Consider the following 20,365-nt stretch of genomic DNA (forward strand, 5'->3'; position numbering starts at 1 on the left):
AAGAGGTGAGGTTTTGGCTCTTGTCCTTTTCTTCTGGCTCAAGACCTGAGCAGCAGACCTTGTACCAGTGCTAATATGGAAATTACTGAATGCAGAAAAATGATCTTCCAAAAGCATCAGATCTACCACAGTAGCTGGATTTTCGAAGCTAATTTCACTCCCAGTGCTCTCTTGGAGTCTGTGTTTTCTCTGCATGCTGTCTTTTGAGGGCACAATTGGTTTTCAGGCCTTCAGCTAATATTTTAATAGGGAAAGTGATTAAATGCAAGATCATATGTGATAGATAACTGAAAAGTCACATTATATCAGACTAAGTAAATTGTTGGTTACTGTGAGAACTCCTCTTGCCTCACATTTGAACTTTGAAGTACTTAAAAGAGTTCTTTATCAGAATATAAAAATACTTAAAATCAACTCTTCTGCAAGGTAATATTACCTGCATGCACTTAATCCTTGACAACGTTGCACTGAGGACCTAACTGTCCTTTCCATTCAGTTTTCCAAATTAATTTACTATTATTTGTTTTCAGAGGGATTTGCTTTAGCCTGTTATCAAGAATCTTACCACACAGCATTGAAGAGCAGTGAGTGCCTTTGCACCCATTAATTTTGCTCCCTGAAGATGACTTTAAAAATTGAACTGAACTGTCTCTGTTCTTTGTCATCAGCTTAACTGTTTTTAAAAATATTTTATTTTGATTAGATTGTATGTTATTTTATTTTACCTAGCTTAACTAGAGGTGTGGGAATTGGACTGGGTTCTTCGTACCTCCTGCCTTATGCCTAGTTTCTCAGTTCCTATTTTATGTAGATTTAACACTTTGCTATTACCTTCAGAGGCTTTCAGAGCGAGATGTACTAGTGCATTAGGGTCATGAAGCTACCTAGGTAAGTGTTCAATAAATCAGAATATATCTTCACAAAATCTTCTTATGCCTTATTTGAATTTTGGAAGTGTTTGAAGGGAGAGAGAGAAGATAGTAGTTGGGAGACAAATTTTTTTTGCCAGATCTGTCTACAGATTAAGGTGAAACTGATGAAGCAGAAGAATGTCAGTGGATCCAAAAATCTTAACATGGCAGTTTTCAAAATTAGAACAAGACAAAGACTTTTTTAAACCTAGGAAAAACTTTATTTCTTTAGAAACTTCTCATCAGTTCCAACTATTGTCGCTGGCTCTCTTTGTCTAAGAGATGACTTTGATATTTTAAACATAGGACGCCAGTACAATTTTGATTCAACAATTTCATCTTTAGTAGAGACATTTCTGTGAAAACATACCTTCTTGCTTGGAAACTAATAACAAGCTTTTAAAAAACCTGCAGTCCTCAAACCTCTCAGAACTTTTGAGGACTTTTAGCTTTATACCGACCTAGTCATAGTTGGTTGTTGTTATGCTTACAATAGATTAGTTCACAGCCTGGTATGTGTGGAATCAGAGCTTTTGGGTTGAGAGTCCTAATAAACTCAATACATTAGTACACACAGGGGAAAAAAAAAAAAAAGTAAAGCTATCTGCAGATAGAGTTGGGAGTTCTACCTCAACGTGGCAGGTTAACATCACCCTGTGAATGATGATGGATTCAACCTGAAGCTGGGAAATGCTGTAATCTCTCTTGTTACTGGGAGCTCAAGAAGGAAAAACTGCACTGCTGATATAAAACAGGCAGTGTAACAGCTATTACTGATGGCAGAAAACTTATTCTCACACCCAGGAGGTGTCTGGGAGCTGGCAACATCTGTGTCAGGTCAGGTATCTCACAGTTCTGTATGTTTTCTTTTTCTTTATTGTGGTATTACTCATTGCTTTGAAAAATTCCAGCTACCTATGTTTTGAAGAAAACTAAAGGACCTATATATTAATGGTTAATAAAATCACAAAAGCAAAATAGTTTCCAATAGAAAGGATAGAGAGCATCAGATGATGCAGGTGTAATGTTCATAACAAACTGATAATAGTGGTTCTTTAACTTACACAGCTTTTAAGCAAACTCTATAACCCATTGCTTATTGTGAATACTTAGGACTTATGAAATAGATAATTTTGTAAAATAAGGAATCTACAAGAATTCTTCCTATGCTAACTAAAACAGTGCTTCTGGCCCAAGATTTCACTAAGTTGCAAATTGGAAAGTGTTCATAGGGAATGGCAATGCCTGTTTGCTTTCTTTGTTCTCAAACGCCTGCCTAGGCATCTTCTATTGACCACTGTCGGAGACTGAATACTGGGATAAGTAGACCTCTGGTTAAATTTTGTATGACTGCTCTTTGACAGGAGTAGTGCATCTGCTAGGCTTGGACTCATCAGGCGGTTGGACAGAGGATTTGGCAAGGTCTATATCAGTGTATAATTCCACACAGTAGGACAGGATCATTAGACTGAAGCCAAGACCCCTACATCTGTGGCGCGTGTTACTCAGGGTTTTTCTTTGAAATTCTGGACTGAATATCCCCCTCATGTATACAATCATGATATATTTGATTCAGTAGTAGGGAATAGATGGTGTTTTGTGTACTCCTGAAACAGAACGACCTGTTTGATTTCCTGTAGATTTCCTGTAGAGGTAATCTAATTTGGGCTATCCAATCTATCCAGTGTGCTGAACCACTGCACAGCAAGTAGAGACAGCAAGGGTTTTGTTTCAAATTTACACTGATACTCTGAAACAAGGTATTAATATAACTTAGTTCTGCCTAGTCTCAGTTTGCAGATAGATTTTTCTTTCCATTTGTATAGCAGTGATGTTGGTAATGGCTGCTGTTTCTGAGTGACTCTTTTATGATATGTGGGGCTAACCCGATGGCTCAGCTGTACCAGTCCAGAAATTAGTTAATTAGCATTATTAGTGTTTAATAGGCATGTCTGCAGAAATAGGAAAATATTGAGCAAATTTGTATCAAATGTTACTGAAGTCTGTGCTTTTTCTTTATGATGCAGAAGAGATTTTAGTATGATAGAACTCCTCATTGAAGAGTGAAGAACAAATTCAGCAACATGATGATATGAATGTTTTCTCCCTGTATTTTTGAATTAGATCTCTGTCACATAACAGAGAGAGAAATCTGATCATGGTGATACAGGCACTGCAGAGCAGATCTGCAGAAGCTCATTTACATTTAGGTGGAACAATGCTGCTGTTGTGAGGCAGCTAATATAAGGTGGTGACAGAGACGAGACCCTCAAGGAGACACTGAAGTGTCAGAAAAAGGCATGAGGCTATGAACTCTGGGGAGATGAGGACCAGAGCGTCAACCAGCATTGTAGAGCAGACTGGCTGGTTTGGGAATTGGACTGATTGTGGTTGGGAGGGAAAATGTGGATGCCACAGCTTTAAGGATAAGAGCTGCTCAATAGTATTTTGTTTCTGCCAACAGCTCCTGTGAGTTTTTGCAGTCATTGAGGCTGTAGTACAAAACCAGTCTGTGGGATCTCATATCACTAGAGATAAGTAGTAGCGTCATGCTCGTGCAACTGGAAGGATTGAAGGGGCAAAAATCTCACTTGTGACTTCTGTCCTTTAGTCTTTCCCAGATACCTTTGTCCTTTTGAAATAGGGTTCTGGGGAGATTTAATTATAGAAATAATCATGTGCAGGCATACTGAGATTCTTAAAACCTGTAGAGCAACAAGCCTAGCATAATTAACTGAATTATTGGGAATAATCTGTGAGTAATGTATTTTGTATTTTTTCTACATTTTTTTTTGCATCGCTGGAGTAGATGGCTAATAATTTACATCTTCATCAAAAAAATATAAAGTCATGGCATCTGTTGGCCCTCCATCCATGAGAGAATAGACACCATCAGATCAAGCAAGAAATAGTATTTTCAATTTGAAAAAAAATGTGTAACATATATGATTAAATGTCATTATTCAGACAGAGATAAAAATTCTGTCTTTAGAAGGGATTTTCTTTTTTTCTTTTTTTTTTATTTTGGTTTTTAATAATGAAGTTGTGTTTCATTCTGAACTGTGAGAGAATCAGAGCTAATTTAAAGAAGGGATATTTAAGGACTTCTGTGGGACATCATTACTTCTTGAACTCTTCACCAGTATATTATGATTTATTTTATGCCATTTTATATTTTTTAAGTACGAAATCCCATGAATTCTGACTTTTGGTGATTGTTTTTAGTTTTTTTTTTTTGTAATATAAAAGACTTCTAAATTAAACAGAGGGCTAACCATGTGAGATAACAAATCTCATAAATCACTTCAAAAGACTTTCTATAAAACATTTAATTACCAAGATGAATGAAACCCTTCAACACCCAATGAAGTCAGTGAAAGCTCAGAGTTTCGTCTGAAGATATGTCTGGTAAATTTTAGGTTTGAGTTTTCTCTGGAAAATGCATCCTACTGCAAGTCTGTGCTACAGCCTTTCTAATGGTTTGTCAAAGATCTAGATCTGACCTTAGGTTTAATCAAGCTAGGTGTTTAGGTCTTAATCCATGATTTACAGAATTTTAATGTTCAGGTTAAGGGGAATAAAATGTCCTTTACTTTTAGGTCCTTCAGTTGGATGATGTGAGTAAGAGGCTTCACATACAAAACATATTAATTTGTATGTAGTAAATTTTCCTATCTTTAATTCAACTGCATAGACAGAATTAATTTTCAACATTCAGGGTATAGTCCTAGAATAACTTTGTGGGGTTTCTTTAAACTTAAAACCAACACATATCTCTGGTTTAGTCTAAATAATACCTTGTTCCTAAAAGCTTTTCCACATTAGACTATTACACTCTAATGATTATAGCTGTACTTTACATACAAATACTGTCATAATGTAGTAGTGAAAAAAAAAGTCATGCATACATAACTCTGAGTTAATTCTATCTTTTCAAAAATAACCATTTACAAGCTTATTACCTCATTTGATGCAAGAATCGCTCTTTGTTTGCAGTAATGCTTCTCTGAATGATGTAAATAAACCCCATATAATCTATTGGACAAACCCATATGTAAATAGTGGGGGTTTGGTGAGAAATTCTGTATGGATTGTGACAATATGGTAGTCTCTTCCTTTACAATATGTGATAATCATCGGAACATTTCATGCATAATAATATTGTGGGTCTGTGTAATGGAGCAGAATTAAATACTTTTTTTAAAATAGGTAATTTTGGGCTTGTTACTGAAATTCACCTTGCTGTTAGTATGGTCACACATTTTGGGAAAGTATTTGTGAATATTTACACATAACAGAAACTTTTCAGCTTCTGGGGTAGGTATTGTTCTGCTAGAAGTTAAATTCCTTTCCACCAGTATTTAAATTGTAAAAGAAAGGAAAACATATCAGAAACTCTCCAGTCCTTGTTAAAGCTGCAACTGCCCTTTCATGAAAGAATGGATTTTAAATACTTAATGCTAATACATTTGGTGTTTGTTTGTTAAAGATGGCATGTTTATTCTGATTGTGAGGAAAATTTTTGCGTGTGAGGAAATTTTTGAGAAAAATAGAGAGGAAAACTTGAGAAACTATTGTTAGAACAGGACTCATAGGAAAAGTGAAGGCAAATGTTTTCTAAAAGTTATGGGAATCCATTTGGCTGAACTAGAGATATTGAAATGGCTCCCAAGTATATTAAAATTTTCACACATCCACATTTCCAAACTCATGGTTGACAACACCTGTCCCATCCAAACAGAGCCTGTGAAGAGGCATAAGAACCCGATGTAATATGACAATATGCTTTTAAAGAAGTGGGAAAACGTGCTTCTGCTCTTGCTCCTCTTGGTTGTAGAACACGGGACACAATAGGCTACATAAAGTACAAGAAAGAGCCTTGTCTGAAGAGAAACACAGTGAAGGAGACAGGAGTGAAGCTGCTGCAGACATTTGACTTTCAGTGATCTAGGAAAGAAGCAGTAAGATGATAACGGTGGAGAGGAAGGAAGGAAAGAATGAACAGAGGAGAAGGAAATGGAGTATGTAAAAGATGCAAAGGGAGATTAGTATAAAGATACGCAAATACAAGAAGACATTAACCTCAATATGAGAAATAAAATACAGTGTTTTATATAGGTGTATGGCAAGGTTGTGAGATATCCAAGTTCCAAATGGGACTGGGTATCAGGGTCTTTTTCGACCAGATAAGGGAAATATAAAAGCTCCTAAAAATTAAAATCTTTCCGGGCCATGTGGAAATTTTGTACACAGGGGTGTCTTTTCTCTCTTTGGGCTAAGAACAAAGGAAGATCCATTATTTTTGACAGAGGATGCTTCGGAGCCAGTCAGAAGGAAGGGAAAGCCCCTTTTCAGAGAAAAGAAACCTTTTTAGACAAAAATGAATATATTAAACTTATCTGAAAAAGGGTGGGATTTTGTGAAACCATAAAATGTATGAAATTTAAACCCAAAGGGTCTTTTTCTCCCCAAGAGTTTGCTGTGAGATGAGACCCAGTACGTGCTGAATAAACCTTTCCTTGATATTGAAGTTCCTTTGTTTCACAGATATTTGAATCTGTCTAAATTAAATAACGAGATATTTCTCATGTCAAGGTATCACCTCCAGTTAATGAGAATGGCATTACTGGAAGCTGAGAGTACATATGCAGTAATATGTACTGCTGGTTGCTAATGCATGCCTTTCTATGCTTTCCTTGCAGTTTTTGGTTCTAGTTGTGGTTGTGTTAGGGCATGGCACTAGATGGCGTTATGCAATGATGTGGGAAGGGCATTCTTTTGTTGTATTTTGCAATAGTAGAGAGGAGACAGAAACCTGAAAACAAAACAAAACAAAAAAACCAAAAAGGAGGCCTCCTTATCACAAACAAAATGTATCCTTAAAATTCAATTTCACATTTGCTGCCTGAGGATGTGATTTGGAAACTGGCCAAAGAAATAAGAATGCCAGAATCTGAGTTTAGCTCTGGTCTAGCCTCAGGCAAATTATATCGTATTGCTACCTGAATGACGAATACAGAACAAAAAATACTGTCTAACCTCATCCAAGATGTTGAGGGGATGCTTATATCAGTGGTTATGCAAAGTGTATGTTGCATGCTGTGTAAAAAATATTGCCATGATTGCACTATTATTAGCTAAACTGATAAAACTGCAATGCACTGGTGGAAGGCTTCTGGATGTCCGCTGTTAAGGTATACTTGCCACCAAAGAGAAAGCAAGGTACCATTGTATAAAGTGCAGTTCAACTGTCTCTATTTGTATCCTACTTTCATAAAATGGAGCGTTTTCTTGGCCTTTGTTAAAAATATTTCTGGAGTTCATTGCTCTTTGCTGTCAGATCAAATAACATTAAATGTAAGAAATTTAAAATAAATTTCATTGGGAAGAAATATTTATATTCTTCCACTGTCTTTTGCATATCTCTTTCTGTGCAGACATCTTTATTTTCTTGCATGTGTAAGAAATACAAATTGTTTAATGTATAGAACATTTACAAGAACATGTGACATATTTTGAACAAATAAAAATACAAATGTTGTGTATGTGTACACACACACGTAAATAAATGTTTGTGTTTATTTGTAGAAGACACCAACCTGTATCACATTGTTGTACCCTATTAAGTCACTGCTCTGAGTTAGTGCTGCACCTGGGGAGGAACAGCCCCAGGCACCAGCGTATGCCAGGGCTGACTTGCTGAAAAGCAGTTTTGCGTAAAAAGACCTGCTGGTCCTGGTGGACACCAACTTGGACATGAGCCAGCAACATGCCCTTGCATCAAAGAAGGCAAGTGTCATTCCAGGCTATATGAGGAGTGTTACCAGCAGGTTGAAGGTGGTGATCCCTCTGTTCAGCACTGGTGAGATCATACCTGGATTGCTGGGTCTGATTCTGAGCTACCCAGTACAGGAGAGATATGGACATGCTGGGGAGAATTCAGTGGAGGCCACAAAGATGGTTAAGGGACTGAAGTATCTCATAGAAGGAAAGGCTGCAAGAGTTGTGCCTGGAGAAAAAAAAGCTTAGGGGAAATTTTAATAATGAATACCTGAAGAGAGGGTGCAAGAAGGATGAAGCTAGGCTCTTTTCAGTGAGTGCTCAGGGACAGAACTAGGGGAAATGGGCACAAACTGAAACACAAGAGCTTCTGTTTGAACAGGGAACACTTTTTCACTGAGAGGGTATCTGAGCACTGGTATATATTGTCCAGGGAGGTGGTGGAGTCTCAATCCTTGGAAACATTCAAAAGCTGTCTAAACACAGTCGGGGGCAACCGGCTCATCAGTGTGTACAGCATAGTAAAGCATGTTTAATTAGTGAAAAAGCAGAGCCTATCAGTGAGAATAAGTTGGCTGCAATTATTTGGAACAGTAGTTGTATTTCTTCTGATCCAAAGGAAGATATGCACACACTCAGGCTTTCTCTCACTACTGTGGGACACTAGAAAGTAAAGGAAATAACTTACAGTAGCTTATTGCAATAAAGATAAACCCCTGATTTTCGTAAGGCTAAAATAGCAATTTACTACAGTGGAAAAGAAGCAATGAAATTTTCTGTCAGCTTAATTCAAGGAACTGAAAAGAATGCAAGTCATAAAAAAAGTTTAGTTTTGAACAGGTATAAAAATTCTATAGATGATTTTACATTTAAGGAGAATGAACCAGTCTGAAGAGTCCCCATTAACTTTCAAGGGCCATTGTGCAGATAATGGAACTCATCCTCTGAAACATTTATTCTTCTTGTCTTATAGACACACATGTCTATCTCTGAGCAATGCAATTCACTGTAGAAGGAAAAAGCTATTTCTTTTGCATAAAGGCCAGGAGAAAAAGTGACAGAGAAATAAGACAGGGATAAGAATAAAGTTAAGGCTGGAGAGGGAATATATAGAATAAAGAGGAAAACAAATAAACAAACAAATTCTCATGCCACAATGAACAATGAAAATTAAAAATTATTGGAGGCTTACACTTTTGATGTGAAAATAACCACAAAAAATGCAACTCCAAATTGACAACCTTGCTTTAAAAAAATGCATCTTTTGGTTTTTGGAAATCCTATAGTGATATTGAACTAATTTTTTTTTTTGGTGTAAAACTATGGAAAACTTGATACTGCTTTGTGTCTCTTGTCTGTCTCCCTGCCCACCACAAAGGTTTAACATCCTTTTGCTGTGGAAAGAGCAAGCCTGTGAGTCTGTGATTTACTAAAACTGACATTGCAATGATTGGAAGACTTCTCAGTGGAAAACAATGGATGGTGTTATTTTGTGTTTTGAAAATATAAATCAAACAAAATTTGGAACCTGACATGAAAAGTGAAATCTATACAGTGACAAAATTTATACTTTGAAAATTAATATGGACTTAAGGGTTTTTCTTTTGTGCAAAGAAACTAAAAGTGCTTTGGTTATTGTAGTGTATTTGGTTATTGGTATTGGGTTTCTGTGGCTGGGTTGTGTTAGCGGGGACGGGGTGGCTATAGGAGTAACTTCTGTTAGAAGCTGCTAGAAGCTTCCCCTGTCTGGTGGAGCCAATACCAGCTGGCTCCAGGACAGATCTCCTGCCGCTGATAACATATGATAACATATTTAAGAACAGAAAGGTATTGTGCAGAAAGAATTCCATCCAGGGAAGAGCTGAGTGAGAATATGTAGACACCAAGGTCAGTGTAGAATGAGGGGCAGAAGGTGTTTCAGGTGCCAGAGCTGAGGCCCCTGCAGCCTGTGGTGCAGACCATGGTGGAGCATCTGTGCCCCTGCAGCCCATGGAGCACCATCGGGGTGCAGAGACCCACCTGCAGCCCATGGAGAAGCCCATGTTGGAGTAGGTGGATGCATGAAGGAGTTTGTGATCCCATGGGAGGCCCAGGATGGAGCAGGGTCCTGCTGGAGACCTGTGGCCTGTGGAGAGGGAAGCCCATGCTGGAGCAGGTTTTTCCTGGGAACAACTTGTGGCCCCTGCGGGGGACCCATGCTGGTACAGCTCATTCATGAAGGACTGCACCCTGTGGAGGAGTGACCCACGGGACAGTAGTTTGGGAAGAACTGCTGCCCGAGGGATGGACTCACATCAGAGAGGTCCATCAAGGACTGCCTCCCATGGGAGGGACCCCACGGGAGCAGGGGAAGGACTCCTCACTCTGAGCAGCGGCAAGAACAACAACTGACTGCAACCCCCATTCCCCATCCCCCTGCACCACTGGTGGGGAGGAGGGAGAACATGGAAGGAAGGAGGGGTGGGGAGAAGGTGTTTTTAAGATTGTTTTATTTCTCACTCTTTGGATCTTGTCCAGTTAATTATAAATTTAAGTAAAATCCCCACTTTGAGTCTGTTTTGCCTGTGAAGGTAATGAGTAAGTGATCTCTCTCAGCTCTTATCTCAACTCATGAATCCTTAGCTGGTTTTTTTTTTCTCTTCTCTGCCCAGTTACAGAGGGAGAGTGAGAGAGTGACTTTAGTGGGTACCTGGCATCTGGCCGGGGTTAACCCACTACAGATATCAATAACTTTAACAGCAGAAAGTTGCAGAAAAGGGTTTTTAAATCTTTTTTATATGCAACACTGTGCTGGTTTAAAAGTTAACCACCAGGGGAAAATGAACTCAAAAGAGAGACCACAAGTCAGAATAACAATTTATTAAAAAAAACAACACAACAAATATGATTATACAGACAAACAACCGAATTCAATCCACAAAAACCCAAATGTACAACAAAGCACCCTGGGATATGAACAAGCAGGGTTCCCCGGGCCCCCCCCTGAGTCCAAAGTAAAGGGAGGAGTGGAAAAAAAACCTACTGGTGGGAGAGCTATTGCAGTCCAGTTGAGGATGGTGGTCTCCGTCTGGTTTAGAGCGGTGAGCTGTAGTCAGGTTGAGAGCGGTGAGCTGCAGTCTTCCTCTGGATCCCACGAGTGGAGAGAGTGCAAGGTTCTGAAACTCCAGGTTTATATATTCTCCAGCTCAGGCAGCAATGCTTAGCCCCTCCCCCAGAGTGGGGAATTCCATAAAAGGATGTTCAGTCCTTCCCTCAGAGTGGGGAATTCCATAAAAGGGTGTGAGGGTGCTCAGTCAGGGAATTCCACAAAAGGGCATGAGGACAGGAGCATGGGGGGGGGGGGCACCTCACAGGCCTCTACTGACAACAGTTTCTGGGAAATGGCATGGAGGGCTATAGAATACACAGTTTTGGGCTACACCCATCCAATGATGAATCGGTCACAGCTGTTCTAACTAGGACAAACACCTTTCATCACTTGGAAACAAATGATCCATAAGGTTTTACTCTATAAGTGGGTTAATTTCTCCTGCATTCTCTCTGATGCCCCTAATTTCAACAACCTTTTGGTGAAGAGTACACTTTTATTTCAACACACATTGAGAAACTGGAAGAAAATACAAGGCAGTGTATGTCTAACTCTCTGAGATGTTATGAAACTGTACTGTGTATTCACAGAGGATAAGTAGACACTATATACCTTTGAATTTATGCAAAGAGCAACCTTTTTTTCATGGTTTTCTCCTGACCCTCATAACTTTTGTATTTGTACAATTTCAAAAACCTACTCATTCTGAATGTTTTGATCTACTTTAATAATAGCTAAATGAACCCAAACCAGTCTCTATAAGCTTTATAAACCTAGATGATCCTTTTAACAAATGCTCTTGTGACTCCACATTTATTCAATGTTAGTACCAGCAGGGCCATTTAACTGCCTTATAGTTTCTGGCCCACTCAATCTGATGTACATTTAAAACTAGATTGATGGGATTTAGAAGAGAAGTAATGCTTTAAATTATCCAATGTGTATTTTTATTGCTGTTGGAAACAGACGTGTTGACATCTCCATGAGTGAATTTTTCTTGCAGAAGGCTATTTTGTTTTTAGGCAAAGAATGGAATCAAAATGTATGATTTATGTAATTTTTTTAGTACTTGTTTAATAGAAATTTATTCTTGTAAGCTTCACTCTCCATGTTTCGTAAGCTTCATTCTCCATGTTTCGTACAGTATTGACTTGTATAATAAATCATGGCCCAATCCTCAATCTGCTGAAATTTTTCTTGTATGCTTCTTCTTAAATGGATACTGTAGGCCTCTGACATGTGCAGCTGCAGATGTGCAAGCACATGTATTTGAATAGACCTAAACAGAGAAATTTGGAACATTACTCATCACAGTGTGAGCTTTTTAATGAAGGAGTAAGGCCTTCTTTAAATCTGACGGACTGCAAAAGGGACAGATGACAGGAATAAGAAACACATCATGTAGTGGTATTTCTGTCTTTGTTACTGGCAAAATTACCTAGCACAATGCAGGTATGTTACTTCTTACTCTGTACGTTAAAGAAAGAAGAGAAATACTTTAGATTAACTACTTTTTTTTTTTCCTGGTGACACAACTGCTGAGTGCAGACATCATATATAGATGCATCACATACGTAGAGAAATCAAATGGGTCAAAGTGGGCTCATCATGTGTAGCTAGGTACTGTCCTTAGCTGTCCTCCTATTTCCTGCTGACTCCTGTCTGCCTCTACCTCACTGATTATTCTACCTCTTGATGCTCTTAATCATTTGTTGTCATGATTTGACAGTTTCTAATGAGACTGCACAAAAGGTGACACACATTTTGGACTGTAGGACACCAGGAGAGGAAGAGTAAGGTTTTTAAAAAAGCAGGTTGTTAAATTTAAACCTATCAGTTTTTACAATTTTAGGAAGAAATTTAAGCATACACGAGAAGATTCATGAGTTATTATATTATAATATAATAATAAGAAAAGTGAGGAAGACAGAGTTATACATGCGTCATAAACAATTGCCCAATATGAAGATATTCTCCTATACAAAGATATATTTCTCTTGCTTTTTTTTTTTGTTTTGTTTTGATTTCAAATTTCAGAGATGGAGTTTGTTAGGTCTCTGTTTTTTTTTTTTTTTCCTAACTTGGGACATCCAATTTTTGTGTGATAAAGTAAATATATGTGTGAGTCCATTCATGCTCATTAGACTTCCAAAATTACAAGACTATAAAAAACCCTAAACTATTTACTATGGATTTTTATCTTAAATTAGTGTGCAGTGTCATTATTCCAAGAAGAGGGGTGGCTGAATGCTTGACTCATTTTTTCATTGTCATGCTGAGTTTTTGGCTGCAAACTGAAAAGATTTGTTTTTCCTATTTATGACAATAATCCCTTACATATTCAGCATCATATTTTTGTATTGATTTCTGAGAAACTCTGTTCTTGATCAAGTTTTTTTGAAACTGTATGTTGATATCTTTAATTTCAGAAAGCACTGATCCTAGTATATGTTGATATTTGTTCCCTCCCAGATGGAGGTTTTCAGAACTCGATAACTATCTATAATTGATTTATGAAGTACCAACCCTCTTGTGGATAGAGCATCTTCAGTGCTTGTCCTCTGCTCTGAGTGTTTTTAGTGTTAGTACCATAAACAACTTTATTGTTATGGGCACATAACACTCTTACGCATTATTAAATGGATTGAAACAACTTACTGAGTTTGTGAAAGTAAATAACCAGCCATCATATACAAATATAACTGATGTAGATTATTATACTCTCTGTGTAAATCAGGTGTATGAGCAACCCTGCTGATTATCAATAGGAAAAGAGTTGCAAAGCTCCAGTTGTGATAACTGTTACCATTCACTTTTTTCTTCACACTTGGCATTGTGCTTTTGTGTCCCTGTGATTTGTGATGGTTCACGCTTTCGTAATTTATGGAGATATCAGTGAAGTTCACTAGACAGTTCCTTTCTCTGTTGTGTAAAAAAGAAGATGTCATTTCTTTGCTCCAAAAGGTGAAAAGATAGGAATGTAAGGACACACTTGTATTCTACGAGGGTAGTAGTATAGTTAGACTATAGTGTCTGAACATGAGGTGCATATTGCATTTACAGCAGTAATGAAGAACAGAAGTTGAAAATTTGATATTTCTTGTGTCTTGGTTGCATTATTGTCCCAGATGCAAGATAGGTAGGATTGTGTTTGCTTTTCAGCATCTGAATTATCATACTTACTGTAAATAAACCTTTCTTCTGTTTCTTTTCTTATTGCTCCTAGCCATTTGTATTTTCTGCTCTCTCTACTTACTCGGTGTTGTCTGTTATAGGAACATCACAGAAAAAAAAACAAATTACATTTTTCTTTATGCATTTTAAAGGTTACAATTTATCTGTCATTCTTTGCCCAGTCTCCTAGTGTCTTTAAATTCAAATTCTCTCAGTCTGCCATGGATGTGACAGGATGTGAATTACGGTGCAATAGAACACTTACAAAGTATAAGGCTAGAAGTCAAATACCATTAAATGCACAAATGCGTGAATGGTTGTGCCATAAGTCACTTAATAAAATGTTTTGTGATTCTAAGTTGGCCCAGTGCAATTCCATAAAGAAACTTCAGGAATAATTTATTTTAAATTATTTTAAATTTACTTTATTGAATACAAATTAAATGGGTTAAAATGATGAAGTATATGTTCTCTATTATAGGTTAACACTAAGAAATCTATAAAAGGATTTAGCTGAAAAAGAGTGTAGCTGTGCCTTTTCAAAGCTTAAAGGATTACTGTACTGTGCAGGATGAGGGTCACAGAATGATTTGGGTGGCAGAGGACCTTAAAGATCATCTAGTTTCAACTCCCCTGTCATGGACAGGGACACCTTCCACTAGACCAGGTTCCTCAGAACACCATCCAACCTGACCTTGAATACTCCTGGGGATGGGGGATCCACAGCCTCTCTCAGAAACCTGTTCCAGTACCTCACCACCCTCAGAGTGAAGAATTTCTTCCTCATATCTAATGCAAAACTACCTCTTTCAGTTTGGAGCCATTTCTCCTTGTCCTATCACTACATTCCCTTGTAAAAAGCTCCCCTCCCCTCCAACTTTCTTGAAGGCCCCCTTTAGGTCCTAGAAGGCTGCTATAAGGTCTTCCCAGAGCCTTCCCTAAGTTCTTCCTAAATTGTTTCCTTTTTTCTCACTAGCAGGTGTATCTGAGGATCTTGAGCATCCAGTCTGATATAAATAGTAAAGACAATAGATCCTACAATCTTTTATTATGGTTTCTTCCTCTGCTGGCTGTTTAGAAATTGATCAAAGTAACTTTGCAGTAAAGAAGTTTGTAGTAATTTTGTATTAGTAAAAACATTATTCTAAACTTCAATATTTAGAACTCTGTAAGATTTAAACAAAGGTGGTTTTTTTCAGTTCTCAATTGCTTTATGCTTATCTTAAATAAGGGAACTTGAACCCTTTTGATGTGTGATCCACATCTATATGTAAAGCCAAAAGATATTGAGTTATGATGTTCTTAGGATAGGAACACTTACATTCACAGTGAATGCCTTCCAGTTGGTGATATTTGGTAGATGGTGGAAGCATGATTAAGAATCAAAGAACAGCTTCTCCATCTGAAATAGAGAAATCTTTATTTTGACCTTTTTTCCTTTATCTTAGTTAAAAAAGTAATCAAAGTTTATTAAACTCTCTTTGGAAATGTGATACCCAACGCTCATTTTCATGAAGGTGCTCACTGAATTTTAAATATTTAAGTTCCAGTTAAGTAGTATCATTCCTCTTCTGACATTTGGATTTAGATTAAAATGGTTCCAAACCTTGTCCTACAGCTGCTTGTCAAGTACTCAGACTGCAGAAGTAAGGGAATATTGTCACATTACAACTAGTTGTTCTGGTTTTGTCTGCCAGCCTGTGACAAGGTAAAAACATAGCACAAAGGTCTGAGTTACAGTTAAAACCAGACAAAATAAATTTCTCAATAAAGTTGTCTGAATTTGAAATAAATGGAAGAAAAGAGACTTTTTTTCCACAGTTCTGGCAATGCAGATAATGGTTATTACATTGTCCCCTCACTGGAGTCAAATTCTGAGAGATGCCAAGGACTTAGTATTCCAGGAAAATTTAATGTGTGTTGGAAATTTTCATTTAGATGTTTTTCATGTCTGTCCTCCTATGGACGTATTTACTGGTCAGTAGATTTTATCTGATTACTGAAGTGTGAAGATGTAATTTCTTGTGGTGGGCTATTAAATTATACAGTTCCACAACTGTTGTCACTACTAACTTCCATAACCATGCCTTCAGTGTTGCAGATGTAATACACATCAGTATGTTTCTTTTTTTTCTTTCTCTTTTGTTTTTTTTCTTGGCTTCTGAACACTCACTTTCATTTTGGAAAGGTATTACGTTGGTACACCTGGTGAATTTTCACTGACTACTCCCTGTATGTGTATAAATGCATTTACACTGCCAGCTCAGAGCCAAGCCTCAGAAAAAAAAGTGCAAAGCTGAAAGTGGACAGAAGTACTCAGAAGCCTAGTGACAGAGATGGGATTTTAATAAAATTTTCAGAAGGGACTAAATTAGTTCAGATCTTGGTTTTGAGATGTTTAAAGGGAGTAAGGCAATTGGCCTGTTAGGAGATTAGTTATTTATAACACCTTCAAATTACATTTTGCCATGTGTGACTATGACTATTGTCCCTTTTATCAGAGCATGGACTACATGTTGGAAAGCACTAGTGGAGGGGGTTCTTTTTTTCATAAAATTTTGGCATGAAAGCAGAATTCTGCAGTGGAACTTGCAGAATTTAAGTTAATTACAAAATAAATAGTAAAACTTTCAAGCTCCTGAAGAAATGAGGAATAGGGAAGCTACATACTTTACTTAAAATAAAACAAGACAAAACTTTAATCTTTATACTTTCTCACTTGAATAATGATCCTGAAGTTTTTTTATTTTATGCAAATATGACCATTATGATGAGGATGAATATACAAATTAATGAAGTCTATTATGGGAATAAGCATTAGTTAATCCAACAAAATCAGTAAATGGTATTTTTAATCTTTCAGAGGAACTACAGGTAATTCTTTTATTGTTTTCTCTGTCTTCCTACTTCCTCACACATCTGCAAACTCTTTAGAGAACAATTTGGCTCTACAGTCCAGTTGAAGCACTGTAGAATAAAACAATTTGATAAAGTCCAAGAGTAACTTACAGTCTGTATAAGCCAACTAAAACTGTGATTTTAATAAATTGTGGTACATCAGTCAGCTTCAGATCTAATCTTGCATCTTTTAACAGGAGCAGCTTGCGATAAACATTACTGTTTATGGGCTGAGCCAAATCGGAAGAATGCATCCACCCGTTTCTTCAATACAGATTCCTCAGTGTGAGCCTTCTTGTGTTCCTTGCAGGCAATAAAGAGTTCACCTGAAATGCATATAATATTTATGTAAGAGTAGAGTTAGTGTGAATATTGTTTTTAACATATATGGGAATGATGCTGAGAACACCTTAAATTCCTTCCTGGTCTGTAGACTTCAAAGTGTTCTAGTTTTTTATTTCTTTTGATTTCAGAAGAACCTAAGATCAAAAAAATCTGTCTGTACCTAGCCCAGTGTTAAATTGTCAATGATTTCTTCTGAAGGCTTCTGTTTATTGAAACCCCTTGGAAAAATAAAGTCACTTGAGAGATATATACGAAGATGGGGATGGGGATGGTGATAATGTGCTGTAACTTTTGAGATATCTGTTGTTACAGCTATGTGCTAGTCTACTTGTCTCTGATTTAAACTAGTTTTTCTTCACTGCCCAGAAAGGAGGATTATGATTATTCAATGCTTTTTACTGGAATTACCAAGTCAGTATTTAAAATAGATTGATCTTGAATTAGTTTCAAGGGCTGAATGACGTAGTCTAGCAATTAGTTAATTTTTTTTAATGAAGCAAACTCTTTGTGGTGAACTAATTAACTGCATAACATACCATTCATATACTATGTATGATACATTTTCAATCATATGCTGACAAGTAATTTTACTGGAACAGATTTTATTTAGGTCTTCCTTTCCTATGTAGTGAAAGTATGAATTTTTTTGAATGTTAGAATAATATTATTACAGGCTAAGAATATCCCACTTTAGCTGTTTGGAATAGGAGATAACAATGACAGACACTCATGATGTTTTAGCAAATATTGGTACTTTCAGCCCAACTTTAATATATGTTTCTGTTTCAGAAAGTGATTCTAAGAGATCCCTGTATTTCTTGACAGATGGGGTTGTGCATGTATGCTTTGTGTTAAGAGATGTATCTGCTTCTTTGGTATTGCTTTTCTCTTCAGCTGTAGATGGATGTTTAAATATAATAATCTGAGTTTGAAAAATAAGGAGATATTGTAGTTGGAAATTTTTTTAAATATATTTATTTCAGTGTCCCTTAATTTAGTGCCTATTTTTACATCTGATTCAATGTGATAAAAGATTTTTCACAGGAAAAAAATCAACAGTTTTCAGTTGAGTGGGTTCACAGTGACCTTTGTTACAGTGGTTTTGCGGAGGTCAAATTGTAACACACTAACACATCACACATTTAATTACTCAAAAATCTTGTTGTGAGGCTTATTATTGATGTCAGGTAGATGTGGTTGCTTAAATTCTTCTCCTAGGTAGACCACTATGCTGCCAGAAAAGCACTTCACTTTTGTATCTAAGTACAGCACACATATATTTCTAGTGGAGAGTGGGAATACTTAAAACCTGATCAACTGCATTTGAGAACAGTGGGTTAAAACTCACCCAGATGCTAAGCTGAGCAGGAGAAGGTAAAGGTAGTGCTGCTGTGGAAAGAGGTGAGAAAAATCTGGCTTGCATCTAGTGGAACAAAGGTGGAGAAAATGTATGTTGAATTCCCTAAATTAGTGCACTAAATACCGAGGAAGAATAAATTCCTTAGGCAAAACAGAAAGCTTAGGAAACAAATGGACATAAATTAAGCATTAATACATTTTTAAGCTGAAAACTGGGAGAAAGAATATGGTGATGAAATGAGAATAATAATTGTGGAAAAGTGTGTGTGAATTAAGTTTGAATATCTGACATGATTTCTACTAATTCATTGGAATGGGATCTGGTATCCCTTTAGCATTTTGAGCATCTGCAATTGTAAGCTTTGCTAAGTAGCTCTCTGTGTCTCTCCAGAACTCATACAGAACATAACACAGTTGGACATTGGTCTCTCTGGAGTCTTTGAGGTCCAGCAAATTTTGGTGTGAGCAAAATCTTCATGCTATATACAAGTCCAGTAGTGAATCACATGCATCTTATATCTTACTTTGTAACAACTTATTTATGACATCTAGAAACAAATTTACAAAAAATGACAAATAGCATGAAAAAATCACTACAAAGGAGCAAAATGTCACAGAAAGAATATTCAACTGAATGAATGGATAAGCAGAAAAAATTGCTGGTGACTGGAAGACTTAGATTATGAAGTCACAAATAAAGTTTTCAAGGAGACCTGTTCCATTGCTTAGGCAGTAGTTAATTGGTTTTTCTCAAAGCAACAAATTTACACCCAAGATTTATTTGAGTATTGATGTGGCTTCCTGCAAAGGAAATTTGTCTTATGTGAGATAAATGGTATAGACTAAAAATCATCTCTTTCTAAGTGTAATGTTTGTCTAATTTAAAAATGATTCTATTTTACCGTATGGGAAGCGGCATGGACTGTAGTGAAGCTTATTGATTGCTGCAGGAGTGAGTACTTCCTAAGCAATTGTACCAGTAAAAAAAGAAATCAATCAAAAATGTTGTGATTTGGAAAAAAAAATATAATTTTTTTTATTCAAAATATTAGCGAGTTCTACCAACTTGAAAAATGGTACAAGCACACACAGGTACTGCTTTTCATGATGCACGTTTGGTGTAATATGGCTCTCTCTATTATAGTGCTGCATAGCAGTGATATTGACATCATATATTATTGAATAGCTAAGTATTCCTAAATACTTTCTGTCACAAGTCCTTTCATTTACCTCTTTAAAGGCATAAAAAGTCAAAAATAAAAAAAACTAAGTCTTCTTCCATGTTTTATAGTGACTTTCACTTAAGCTTTTCTTTTTAAATACTTAGTTTCGTTACATTCTACCAATTACAAGTTTACTTTACACTGGTAGATTAGATGACTAGAAACCATGAATTAGCTGAGAACACAATTCTGTTTCAAATTCAAATTATTCCCTTTTGGATTTCATTCTCTCCTGTTACTTTAGACCCTCTTCTTCCTTTTGGCTTTTGGCTTTGAATTTTTTTCCTTCTGACTCTGAACTGGTGCATTTAACTAATTTTTTTTTTTGTGTGTGTCTGTGTTATGCATGGCCTCCTGACTAATAATACTTTTAAATTTCATCTCACTTTCTTTTGCCATCCATCTACTCTGTTCTTATTTTCATATTTCATCTTTCATAAGCTTCTTGATGCCTTCTCTTTTGCTCCTGGTATCTCCTCACAGAGTGTCTTTTTTTGGCTGATTCATATCTTAACAAGGTTTAGTACTGTTTTCCAAGTGATTTATTCAGTGAAAAATGTAGTTTTAGTCAATATGAAACCTTTGCA

The sequence above is a fragment of the Corapipo altera genome, unplaced genomic scaffold, assembly GCF_003945725.1.
Source record: "Corapipo altera isolate COAL_440 unplaced genomic scaffold, ASM394572v1 24b, whole genome shotgun sequence".
Lineage (NCBI taxonomy): Eukaryota > Metazoa > Chordata > Aves > Passeriformes > Pipridae > Corapipo > Corapipo altera.